Here is a 13730-nt window from a genome sequence, read left to right on the forward strand (position 1 = left end):
AAAAAAAGAAGTACCCCATTCCCACTTTGCCTCACTATGTCTACAGAAAAAACAATAAATGAACCAGAGTTCCTACAATTTATATGAAACACAGCATACACTGAACTTCCCTCTGAATGAAGCAGTCTTTAGGCCCTCCTCCACTAAACATTTGCTGAAAGAATGAGATTACAACTACTTAGATAGTTTGTTCCTTTGCAAATTTCCTGCCTTGGAGCACCTTTTCTTTTCATGATACTGCTATCACATTTCTGAACAAATAGGAACCTATGAACCGTAGCACAACACAATAACTCTTCTACAGGTGGATATGAAAAGATAACAAACGAAAAAGACTTTTTATCTTCTCTTTCTCATCTTTCTTATCTTACCTCTTTTTTTGTCCTCTTACAAAATCTACCATTTCACACTATATTCTCACAGCAGGATTTAAACCAACAAAAAAGCTGAGGATACACATAACTATTGAAGCTGAGCATCTTCCCTTCTCCTCACAGCCAACATAGAAGAACAAGTAATGACGGAGTATTACCTGACTTGTTCTAAACTAGCAACCTATAATAAATCAGATTAATCACATTAAAAAAGAAGTCTTTCTCAGTATTAGCTATAATTTGCTCTTAAAAGAATTGCCTCAGAATGCAGTCCTCTAAATGGAGGATGTCTAAAATTACCTGAAATAAAACTTTAAACACCCATCAAAAGATTTTCCATCCTGTGACTGAACCACCTGCAATAAGCTGTCAGAAAACCACAGCAGTTTGTGAACCCGGGCTGAATGAAGCAACTGGGACAGCAAAGACACTCCAGCATTAATATTTTGGAAAAACTAGATTCTGATTGTTCTAGTGCAGATGGATTATCAAATAGAAGGACTTTTTTTTCTCCAACAGAAAATACAACACAGCTTTTAAGAAATATTTTTCAATTGTTCCTATTACTGTCTATCGTAACTATGTTCCCCAAGCACAAAGAATGTCACAACAAGCCCTTCTGAAGAGTACAGGTCTGCCATAAATTCAATGCTCTAAGTAAAATCCTTATTATTCCACAGGGAACAACAACAAAAAAATTAGTCATGGAAAGAACACCATTATCAAATTCTCTCTGCTCTGTTTGGGTGACCCTATAAAGCAATGGATACAGAAAGCATTTAAGAATACCCAGTTCTTTCACTGCAAGAACTCACAGTCCTCTATTATAGTGTCCCAGAATCACAAGCTCAGCCATTACAGAAATAAAAATAGCACTTTTAGGAAGCACTCATCCAGGCATCTTGTTCTGTCTCTCCCTCTTGAAGAGACATCTGAGAATATTATGCTTTTCTTTGGCTTCAACGGACTAATCTCTAGTATTTCCTTAAGCCTCTTAAATGCAATATAAATATACAATATTTTTTATGTTCTTTAAATATATAAGCTTCTTCTAGCTTAATTTTCAATCCCATTGTGCTTCCAATGCATCACAAAGTCATCTTTTCTAAAGTCAGATAATAAAGTTTTGAAATTAAAAAAATCTAACTAAATGTGTAAGACAACTCAATCATACTTCAATTATACCCTGCTAGTATTTACTCTCTGGGAAACAACCATCTCAAACTTTTGCTTAAAACTCTGCAAGCAAATATTTCAAAGAAAAAGTCTACTTACTTCAAGCTATATTAAAATACATTTTCATTTAATCAGCTAAGTAGTATATTTTTGGCTATGTTACATTAACTGGTGCTTTTTGATTTGAACGTGGTGTATGCTGAACAAGGAGCTACACAGTGGAAGAATCCAGCCTATTCTAATAAAGATGGCACCGCATCACAAAAATAAAGAAGCAAACAAGCAAGTGCCCAGTGATGTACAATGGTTTCTGCTGCACCAATTCACCTTAATTTGCCATGTTATTGAAGAAGTTCAAAACTGACACTGAATACCCAAATGACCCTTTTCCGCACTGCAGATGAAATCAACAAAGGCCATCCATTTTGATGACAAGATCCAATTAAAGAACAATTCATTGGCAGAATGCTATGCAAAATCGTAATTTACATATTTAAAATTTATTCATTTATTTGGGTAGGTACACAGTGCAAAATGCTTCTTTTTCCATGTAGTTCTAAGGGGAAAAAGGCATCAAGATCCATGCTGCTCCCTTTTGGTGGGTTTGGTTTTGGTTGGTTCTTTTTTTTGCTATTTTGGATGAAGAAATAAACACATTAGAGAAGTTTAGAAAAGGAGTAGACAAGGTTTCAGGAAAAACAACAGAAGAAGCAAATATAACCATCTCCAAAATACAAGAGATATTATCTGTGCTTGAGAACATAATTGCAATTTCTGGTTTTAAATAACTTTATTTTCAATGAGTGAAATCTGAAGGGACAGTCGTATCTGAATGGACAGATATAAAAGAATATGGACAGAAAGAGAAGGCCACTGCATGCATGTACCAGTATCTGGGGGAAAACAGAGTCTTACTGAAACATTTCTCATTTTCTTCAGTTTCCTGTGGAGATCTTTATCATGTTATCTATGTAACTGTAAAAGACAGCAAAATAGTTGCCTGGAGGAAAACTGTTGTAGCATGGAGTCTATGACATGCTGATCTGAATATGGGCATTGCTATGAGCACGGTATTAGCTGTTCTTTACTCACTCCCAGGGTATGCTTCTGAAACTTCCCACAGTGAGGAAAGAGCAACTTTTCCTACACAGATTTAACTGGATCCATTCCCAAAGGCAGAGACATAAGGATAAAATGAAAAAAAAAATTAAAAAATATTACTTATACCTACTTACAGATTTAGTTTTACAACAATAGCAGAAAATAAACATGCTAAATAGTTTGCCTCCATTAAAAATAGATTTTAATACAAGATTAAGCCTAACTGATGATTTCAGTGGAAGTTGTTCAAAATGTTAAAATTAAGTTCATATGTGACTTCTGCTTTTTATACGTAATTGATCTCTTCTAAAGAATGCTGGAATTGCACCTTTTCAGTATAGATTATGCTTAAAAACATCTCCCATCACAGACAGATGGAATTATACAATGCAAATTTTTGCATTAAAGAACTGGAAAAATGTCATTTCAGAGAGAATTTTATTTATGGAGAAATCATGTCCTGAAATAAAATTTTGAAAATATATGATACTACCAACATGGGTTAATAATATTGTTACAGTAACTAGCAGCCCTTTCAATGCATCCAAATAGCAATCTGTGTCCAGCTGTGTTCAAATGCAACCAAAAAATGCGCAACCTGCATTTAAAACCTCTCTAAACCTTGCTGTCAACACCAAAACTCAGCCTTTATATATAAAATGGAAAACATTCAAAAATGTAACTTGACAGTTTTAGTACTTCATTACACTAAAGAAGCTCATACAAAAGATATCTCTATTAAATAAAGCATACACTCTCTCAAAGGAAACCCATTTTTAATGAAACCCATTTTATTGTGTTATCAATGTTTTTAACTTTGGCTTTTTATTTTGAAATGGTTTCTCAACATTGAAAACCAGCAAAACTCCCATGAATCCACTGGAGTAGGAGGTAAGAGACAAAATGAATTGTGATATAAGACCCAGTGCTGGAGCCCAAAACAGACTGGAAGATCACCGATCAATTAAGATTGTTTTTATATACCCGCAATTTACAAAATAATACATAGAAACATTGTAGTGGGTAATTATATTAAGATTTTTAATTGTTCTCTTAGCAATAATCTGTGTAAATTTATTTCTCTAATAATCTGTGTAAACTTATTTCTCATCTAATGTATAAAAAGTATTGCCATGTATTTCAAGCCCAAATTACACAGCTCTTGCAGTGGTGCAAGGAAACCACTTTGACCATATATGCACAGGTACTTGTCTATACAAAGCTTAGTTTGCTGTGTTCTACTTCAGGTGCTGTATCTTCAGACAGACCTAACCTGAAAGTTACTACCCAAATATACAAACCACAAAATCACACAAATATTATTGCATGCAGAGGTGCACAGTAATGTTTCTGTATATAGAAAATCTTACATATTCCCCTTCAAACTCAGTTTTCAAAAAGCTTTATGAGACAGCTATTCAGTCATTGCTTCACTAAGGCAATGCTTTTTCCAAGGAGATCAGGACATAATAGAGCATTTAAATGTAAATTCTTTCAGTAACAATTACCTAATTAAATATGTAGAAAACCACATTAATATCTCTCATTGTAGAAGTCCTAATTACATATTAATCTGATAGAAATAGCTTTTGAGCTATTAAGGATTAATCACCAAAGTAAAACCTTTCCTTTCTTTGTGGTACTACAGTCACAAAGGTAAAATTAAAAATTTAAAAACAAAAAACCAAAAAACCTTAATCACTTCATCAGTCCAGGCTGAGGGAAACATGACTCTATAATCAGTCATGTTCCCAGTTACACAATGTATAGATAGCTGTTATACTACTCCTAATGATCTTACATTTCTTTTCAGTTGATCTGCTACAATTTCCGTAACATGCAATAGGAAGCAAGACAAGTCTCTTTATACATCAGTGTAAGAAGGATGTTTTAAACATTAATCATTATACTTCTCCTTTGACCTGAAGAGCAAGGTAAATCATGACCAAAACCAGCATAAACTTGATCACTTGGACTGAATCTTTATGCTCATCAAAATTAACATATGACCCTGCAAGTACTCTCAATTTGCTTTATCACAAAGGATTAAATATTCCATACACTTATTCTCTAATTCCAGATCCTGTGTCAAAGTAATCAGCAAATCATTCAGACTTCCTTTAGTTGGACTACATGCTTGCCAGTAAGATTTTGCTGCTCAGGCTCTTTCTGGACTAGATTTTAATGGCAAATATCACTGCTTCCCCCACATTAAATAATTCAGAATTTGCCGTCACTTCATATTCATAACCCACTGCACATATCCAAATAGAAATAGGACTGTGTTTAAGGATGATAAATTTATTTGAAAAAAGGAAATTCTCAGCTCATGTTGCAAATTATACAAATGACATCAGTTCCTCATAGGCTGCAGACTGAGATTGCAGACATGTCTGCAAGTCAGACAGGAGAAAGATGAAAAATACCTTTACTATTTCAAAAACTCTACAACCAAAACCAGGTACAAAGGAGAATTAAGTAAACCTGGTGACACCAACAGGTCTTTGGCCCACAGAACTTGAATAATGCCAAATACAAGACTGGTAACCTCTTACATGGGTGACAATTGTGGCCAATAAACGCACTTTACATTTACAATAAAGAGTATAAATCCCATCCTTGGACCTGACATTGTGAAACAGGAGTTTTCAAAGTTCGTAAGATAGCAGCTCTTCTTCATAAATTATTTGAGCAACAATCTAGAACACAATGCTCAGCACAAATTCTTCTCAGAGTATTCACTTCAGCAGGTTTGCTGCTGCCAACCATAACAGCTTGCCAGGGAGAAGTGGTGCATGTGATACCAAATTACCGGACTCATAATTAGCAACCAGTATGCATGACAAGTACAGGATGCTGACAAGTATTTTCTTAAAATGCCTGATAAAGCAGTCTCCTGAGAAATACAAAAGGTGCTTGGAGAGCATGAAATAAAAGATTAAAGGTTGAATATGTCTCCCACATAGCATTTTTAATTACCTAGTTTGTGCTTATTACTTAATTTTTTAAAGTGTAAAGTCCATGTATGTGCCTGCACACAGAGAGACAAAACCTCAAGGATGGGATAAGAGCAAACCATAGCATGGTCAAATAAGCCTAAAGCAAACCTCAGGAACAAAGTTCTTCCCTGTGTTAAGGTACAGGATTGATTAGAGGGCTATTTAGAGACCATCACCCTAGCACCGGAAATGCCTTCAAAAATAATCTATAAATTAATGTAAATTTAAAAAAGAATTATTTATTGGAGAGGGAAAAAATTACTGCACTAAAGGCCACAATGTTTTTAAAAGATAAAGAAACCAGTCTACATATCAGCATGTGCAACGGTGAATTTTAAAAAAATTGAAAATCAATACTTCTTACCTGAAACGATAGAAAAAAAGGAAAAGAAAAAAGAAAAAAATTGTCTTGCATGTAATTACTTCATAAGAGAAGACTGGCAAAGAGAATTCATTTGAACAATCCCATAATCAGCAATATGTTTAATAGAATAGCTGGATATCTTAAAAAGGCCAAAGGTTCAACTTTAACTTGGAAAAATATAAAAGTAATACAAATTATCCAAGAATTTGTATGTAAATAGAAAAACTTTTAAAAATTCAGAAACTTAATTTTTTCCATGACAGAAGACTGAAAAATTTTCAACTGTCAAGTAAGCTCAGCAACCATTTGCATATGTTTATAACTGCAAATAAATTCACTTACTCATTAGCAATTTTTACTTTATTAATGTAACTGAATGACACAACTAAGTTCTCAAATTAAAACAGAAAGCAGAGGAAATAACTGTTCTTCAGTGGCATCATATGCACAAGCCTATGATAGTGGCAGTTTGCAGCAAATCCACACTATGTAATATCAGACTAATTTCTTAATCAAAATTACATGCTTCCTTATTTTCTAATCTCCCACATCATTCACAACCAATAAGAAAGAATCTACCTTACAGACTTCTTGCCTTATTTACAACAGAATGCAAGTGCCATCCATTATTTCCACTTTCTAGTACAAACTGCAAATGCTGAATTTTAAGAAGTATATTAGAGGGGAATGCACTCTGCAAGCAACACTACTTCTTATATTGCTTAATTGTGGAGTGCATTCATTAACTAGCTTCATCTGCTGTGATTTACAATTTCCTAATGAAACTTTAACATATGCTTCTGAGGCAAAAAAGCCACAAGGCTTGCTTTATTTATGAAACTCAAACGTATTTTTACATGCTATATAGGTATTTATCATTAAGATAAGGAAATAATCAAACCTTTATGACAAAAACCCTGCTCCATCAGTTCAAAAGTAATAGTATAGTCTCTTCCATTTTCTTCCAGAATGTTATTTTTAGAAAGGTAGTTGTCTTTAAATTACAGTCATACTGTCATAACTTTTTATCTCAGAATTAACTAAAGATGGAACACGTAAATCAGTTCACAAATGTCTTTGATGAGAGCCAATTCATAAGTCAATTTTTTTTAATGTATTGAGTTTTGTCAAAATGAATGTGCTATTAAAAAAACATTAAATCCTTTCAGCTTCTATGCAATAATGCAATGAAAACCTATAGAAAAAAACTGTTTTGCTAATTTTTTTATTTTTTGATTATTGTACTTAAGTACTTAATTCTTCACATCTACCTTATAAATTTGTTTTCCACAGCTTAAAGTAAAAATTAAAAATACGAAATTTCTCAAAAAAACTCAAGCAAATATCCCCATGCTGATTAAAAAACCAATGACTTTATTACTACTATGATTTAAAAAGTGTTGCATTTAAACTATAAGCAAAGCCAATTCTTAAAGTTTCACCACACAAACTTCTGAAAAATCCATTTGTGTTGGTTTGAAATTTATAAAACATTATTAACTAACCAAATATCTTATTGAAAAGAAAACCAAAACAATCTGCTTGCAATTCTGTTTACAGTACTGATCTACCCAATTTGAATATCTGTTTTTAGATCTTCAGCCGCTACTGATCTATGCAACAGGATTTGAATGTTTTGGTCCTGGCACTTGTACAGCACGTTGTGATTGCTTAAGCAACTCTTCCTCCCTTAGCTTTTCTTCCTATGAGTTACGTCATAGTGAAACACACAAAGTTGTAATATTTGGATGTCAAAAGCCACCTTAAATGGCATAAAAGTGATTCAATTAATTTCCCAGTCTGTTGGAAAGCATGCTTGAGAAGATTTGGATTTGAAAGTATAACCACCTCTGTGCCACTTCACTACAGAAAGATGATCGTTAATTATGACTATATGGAGACCACAGGGAGAGGGATACGAATGCAGAAGCCAGAACTCAAATATACTGCTCCCTTTGGAATACATGTCTCTCCCATAGTTGCACTAATTGTAATTAACTTTCTCCTTCACAATTCTTTCATTTTTATACTTGAAGAAACCTTTTGATTTCTCTTCAATTTTATTTACTTGCTTCTGCTATTAATCAAGATATTGTTTTCCATTTATTCCCATGATGCAACATCTCTAGTCTGTAGTTTCACATAAAATACCTTTCACTAACCTCTCATGACTTTTTCACAGTACAACTCTATTAGTTTCTTAATTGCCTTCAAAAATTAGACAATATAGACCACAAAACGTATTTCAAACTTGAGAAACACATTGGTTTATACACCAACATTCATACTATAAAAAGAACTTCATTTTTAAAATTCTGAGAGTGTGCATTAAGCATCATGAAATAATACATCCTCTTTGGACAGATGTATTTAAAAATTTAGAAACACACATACAGTTGCAAAACAAACTTTAGGTAATTAAAATCCACATCATCTTCTGCACTAAAACAGAATTTTCATTAACAAATTTTTTTATATACATGGGAAACAAAAATCCTTTTTCCTCAAGAATTTTTTCATATGCCACAGAGAAGAAAACAACCCCAAACAAATCTGAATAATTAAAAAATACCGTGATTTAACAAATCTGAGTTACCTGAAAGCATCAAATATTTAAAATCAATAGAAAGGTTAGATCTGACTTATTTATTCAGATTACTTATGATGAAAGTTTTGAGCTTATTTTTCCTTATGGAAATGTAAAATAATATTCAACATAGAGCACAGTTAAGATACTAGGCAAGAATAAAACCCACATGAAACTCTAAAGTACCTGAGGTACTTGAATCAGAACACCAGTGAGATTGTGGATCTCTGTCTCAAGAACAGTAAAGACCCACAGAACGGTTTTGGTTGGAAGAGACTGTAAAGGTCATCTTGTTCCAAACCCCCTGCCATAGGCAGGGACATCTTTCACTAGACCAGGTTGCTCAAAGCCCCAATCCAGCCTCACGTTGAACACTTCCAGGGATGGGGCACTCTCATCTCTCTGGGCAGCCCATGACAGGGTCTCATCACCCTCACAGTAAAAACTGCTATAAAAGATAAATAAAAATAAAATTTAAAAGCACAATATAATAAATAAAATAATCACATATTCAATAGAGTAATTGCTATGACCTCCCAGACTTTCACGGAGAGAACAGAAATGTCTGGCAGTAGTAAAATGATGTGGAATAAACTTTCAGAAAGAACAGACAGCAGAGACAACCTACAGTCCAGGAAGCAAATGAACTCACCAGTCACCACAAATAGAAACTAGAATAATTATGTTACCTCTGCATTTTTATAACTCATGCATTTAATCACAATATAAAATTAAACTAATTTAATTAAACTAAGGAAACTTAAAGGTCTTGAAGACTCCCTCTAGTAAAACACAGAAGGCAGTAACAGATAAGTTGGGAAGTAACTCAAACTTGGAGACGCTCCGAGTTAGAGAAAGCGGGAGTATAACCACGAAAAAAAGGCAACACAGAGTTTGTAGGATGTGTATCTATCTATCATGCCAACTGATTCATAAGGAAGAACAAAAGACAAGTTTGCAGACACAAAAGCTGCTTTCATGGTCTATAAAAGGGTAGTATCACAGTACAGAAACATTACTTTGATTTTGTTAAAAACCTCTGATTACTCCCATTGTATCTTCGAATTTTTGGTTAATTTAGAGATTTCTTCTATATATCTCCTAAAGTAAAAATTCAAAAGAATTCCTCTGATTTTGTCCGTAAGACAGGGTCTGGAAAGTTTCTTCACAAGAAACATCTAAGCAAAAAATCCACATAGCTCCCCTGCTATGAGTTGACATTTCACAGGTTCCATCACACCTCTGTCAGACTTCTTGACTCTTTGATAGACTTCCTGGCACTGACATGATTGAAGAAACTTTTATTAGTAACTTTCAAGTCTCTACTTCCCTCTAATGTGTAAAACCATGACAGTCATCTAAAAGGAGATGGGCTTTATACAGGCTTGAACTTCCTGGCTGCTTTTCAGAAAAGTATTCACACTGTAGTTTTACTAAAGAAAATAAGTGGAGGCTGGGTAATACACTGTAGTATACTGAACAGTATTCTCAAGACACACTTTCGTGATATGACATGGAAGCACTCAGTGAAGATTTAAAACAAAAACAACTAAAGAAAGAAACAAACAAAAGCCCACAAAGAAACTATCAACAAACAAACCCAACACAAAACCTCAAACTCCACCTACAGCTGTCTCCACTTGCAATAACATGGAGAGAGCAGAACAGATAACAAGAAGCTCAAAGTTTACAGGAATGTAATCCAATTACTTTTGCTCTAGCAGCAATAAGAAATTTTGGTAATGTTAGGAAGAGTAGGAAGATGATTGTAATCTTACACCTACTGACGCAGTCCAAAAAAATTATAAGAACACTAATTGCCAATTTTTCAGTTACTATCTTATTTCAACAAAGAAGATCAAAAATTTCATTTAATTCCCTACTTCACAAGAAAGTCAGTCATATAAAGCAGTATCTCTAAGAAATGAATATTTAATTCAAACAGTGGTACCTTGAAATAATTAATCCCAGGTATCAGAAATCTTTAGGTCTGATATATCCTCTGTCAAACACTTATTTTAATCTTTGAGATAGGTGTTTGCTTCTTCAATAGCTGCTCTTAAAGCTTTTCTCTGCAGTCAATTTTTCTTAATTCCTTTAGACACTTTTTTAAAGCTTGTCAGTCAAACACAGATCAAAAAATGCAGCAACTGTTGCTTACTACATTTTCAATGAAAATATTGCAGCATGTTAATTAGATGCGATACCGCTTTGAAACACTTATTTAGGGGGGTTAAAGTGACAGCTTTGGGACTCGGAGCACAGCAACTTAATATGTAGGAAAAAAAAGAAAAAAAGAAAAAAAGAAGAGTACCCTTTAATATGACAACTCTGAACAACTCAGATATTTTCTTCTTAAGTATATAAAAGTTCTTTCCTTTTATTAAAAGTCTAACAAAAATAATGTTGACATTTGTAAAGGAAAAAACCAAAAGTACTGTTTTGGGGTTGTTTTTTTCTTTAAACATGTTTTCTCTTCTCTTCTCCCAAAGAAAGGGAAAGTTACTTTTTAATATAAACAGAGTTTTCCTGTGAAGGTATAGTCACAAAAAAATCATTTGACTTTTTCATTGTGAAATACCTGAATAACCTCTAATGTAATCTTTATTACAAAACCACCACTTTAACTTTTCTGTTCCTCTTACTACCATATTTTATTTGAGTTAAAACAAGAAGAGTTAGGAATAGCTTTTAAAAGAGGGCAAAGCATCTTTCTTTTCCTTATTTATAAAAATTGGACCAATTTGTATCAGATATGCAAATCAGGGAGATTACCCCAAAGAAATGGTCTTAGACAAACATGATTTCAGTTTAAGGCATTATGAAAGTATAAGCACAAAAGAGTAAACTGAATACTTTACAAAGTAAAAAGAAACTTAAAAATATACTACTCTTAGTTATCAAACAGAAGCTCATGAGAAAAATTTTAAAACAAACTCTCCTCTTGAATTATATTTTTGCCCAAAAAGTATGAATATACAACAGTCCAGAACTATGAAACTCAAAGACACCATTACCTGAAAAGTGTTTGAATAATCAAAAAACCCCACACCTAAGCTGCAAAAAGTAAAACTATAAAGCAATGCAACAACCCTAGTATAATTTAGTAAAATCTACTTTATTGTATGAAAATAGAAAGCAAAATGATTTAAATTACATGTAAACAGTGACAGTTTCATAAAAGTCTAGTAGATGAATACAACTGTGACAGTTGTTCTTTGTCCCTTTTAATCCAAACTTGAATTCAATTTTGACTGAAATATGAAAACATAAATGCAACAGAGAAGTTAATAATAGAACTGAAGTTTTCTTACTTTGTTTTTCAAAAAGTTGTGGGTTTGGGCTTTTTTCCTTGCATAACTTCCATGATTTAAAACACTGAGCATTGGCTTCATGAGCTGATTCTTAAAAACATGGTAATTCCTACATACAAATCTGCACAAACTTAAAGTTTCCCACCAATGCAACAACAGACCACCTGTTGACTTTTTTTTTCATGCAAAGCTATCCTTCATATATTCTTTATGTATTGAGTTTTTTTCATTCAGTATTAACATTCAAGAATCTATGCTTTAGTTGAATAGATAGTCCTTTCTTTGAAGGTAATTTAAAAATTTAAAAACCTGAAAAGACTAATAAACCTTAAAATTTCAGGATTTGAGGGTTTTTTTGTATTGTTTTGTTTTAAACAGACACTCATAAGTCACTGAGCAATTAATACCATTACTCAAAATACTGATTTTCCCTCACACAGAAAGTCAAAAATAACAGGCAATTAAGCAGTTGAATATACTTAAGATAATCTTAACTGTCTCTTTTTTGACAGCTATTGTTAACAACAGCCAGATAATTTTAACTTTAATTAAGCTTGTTCCACTCCAAATAGATAGGAACCCTTTCTAAATTAACCACAAAATCAGTTTTATTTAAAATACATTATTTTTTCCCTGAAAGATAGTGAAGCTGAGGTACATCCTACTTTGTCAACTAATAATCCTATGATTTAAGTCTCCAGCACTATTACTTTTCTGTATCTGTAATCAAACCAAACAAGGTATTTTATTACAGCCCACACTTTATTCAAGCTTTAAGTATGTGCCAATCCATAATAACAAGAATTTTGATTTTGCAATTTGTGTGGTCAAGAACTGAATTTTGTTTCATGCAGATGACTGGATATACCTTCTCCATTGCATCAGGATGATACAACTTTTAACACTTTGATTATAAAGAACTACAAAATTATGTAAAAAAACAAAATTATAGAAAACATGGCAGGTAACATAAAAAACATCTGTATATGATAGGCAAACAAAGGGGGCAAAGCCCAAGACTAGAGGATGCAACATTTCAGATGAACTGTTCTAATCAGCTTAGAAATCTAACGGTATATTCAAAGGGTGAAATAAAAATTGAAGCAGACTTAGAGAAGGATCAATCTGGTACAACAGCATTAAGTTGCCACACCCTGTATCTGTCTGTTGAAATGCTTTTCTGAGTGCTCCCTAACTTGTTAAGCAAAAAACAAGTGGAAATCATAAATTTGTATCATAAGCATGCAGATTAACAACATAGCTAAGGCAGTCTCAGTGCTGTCTGGCATTTAACAGAGATCGTGCCTCTCCTTTCTTCCCTAACATGCTCCTGTCCCCACATCCCCACTCATATTCATCTCTGATCCTTGAGTGCAGAAAGTTAAATCATTTGGCTTATTATGGGCTTAGTTTCCAGATAATGTAACTGAACTGATCCACTGTGCCAGAGAAAAGCCAATGCTGACCAAAAAGAGAAGACAGGAATGCACGTTTCGGGTTAGAAAAGAGACAACACAGTTAACCATTTTGATAGCAAAAAGCCCTGATTTAGCTGTGTGATCTCAGAGTATGGTAAGCAAATCCTTTTCTGTCCAACTAAAACTGATCTGGAATTACTCAAATATGCAGCCCCACTGTGAAGTTTAAGGACCATTGAAAGGAACAAGGAGGGTACCCTACACTGACCTCTTGAAACAACAAAAGAAACCCAAAGAACATGAATTCTACAGCAGGTAAGAATGTAGTTCACAATGTCCCAAGGCCCTGCTGGGCATCACATATATTAATGAGTAAAATATAGGTAGCAATATACTA

The 13730-nt window shown here is 33.4% G+C and overlaps 1 protein-coding gene across 2 annotated transcripts in view; it reads right to left on the reverse strand.

Moving 5' to 3' along the window:
- TBC1D22A (TBC1 domain family member 22A) overlaps positions 1-13730 on the reverse strand; it is a 150293-nt gene that overhangs the window by 99775 nt on the left and 36788 nt on the right. The gene's annotated exons all lie outside the window — the stretch shown is intronic.

Source organism: Pithys albifrons, chromosome 3 (assembly GCF_047495875.1).
Source record: "Pithys albifrons albifrons isolate INPA30051 chromosome 3, PitAlb_v1, whole genome shotgun sequence".
Classification (NCBI taxonomy): domain Eukaryota; kingdom Metazoa; phylum Chordata; class Aves; order Passeriformes; family Thamnophilidae; genus Pithys; species Pithys albifrons.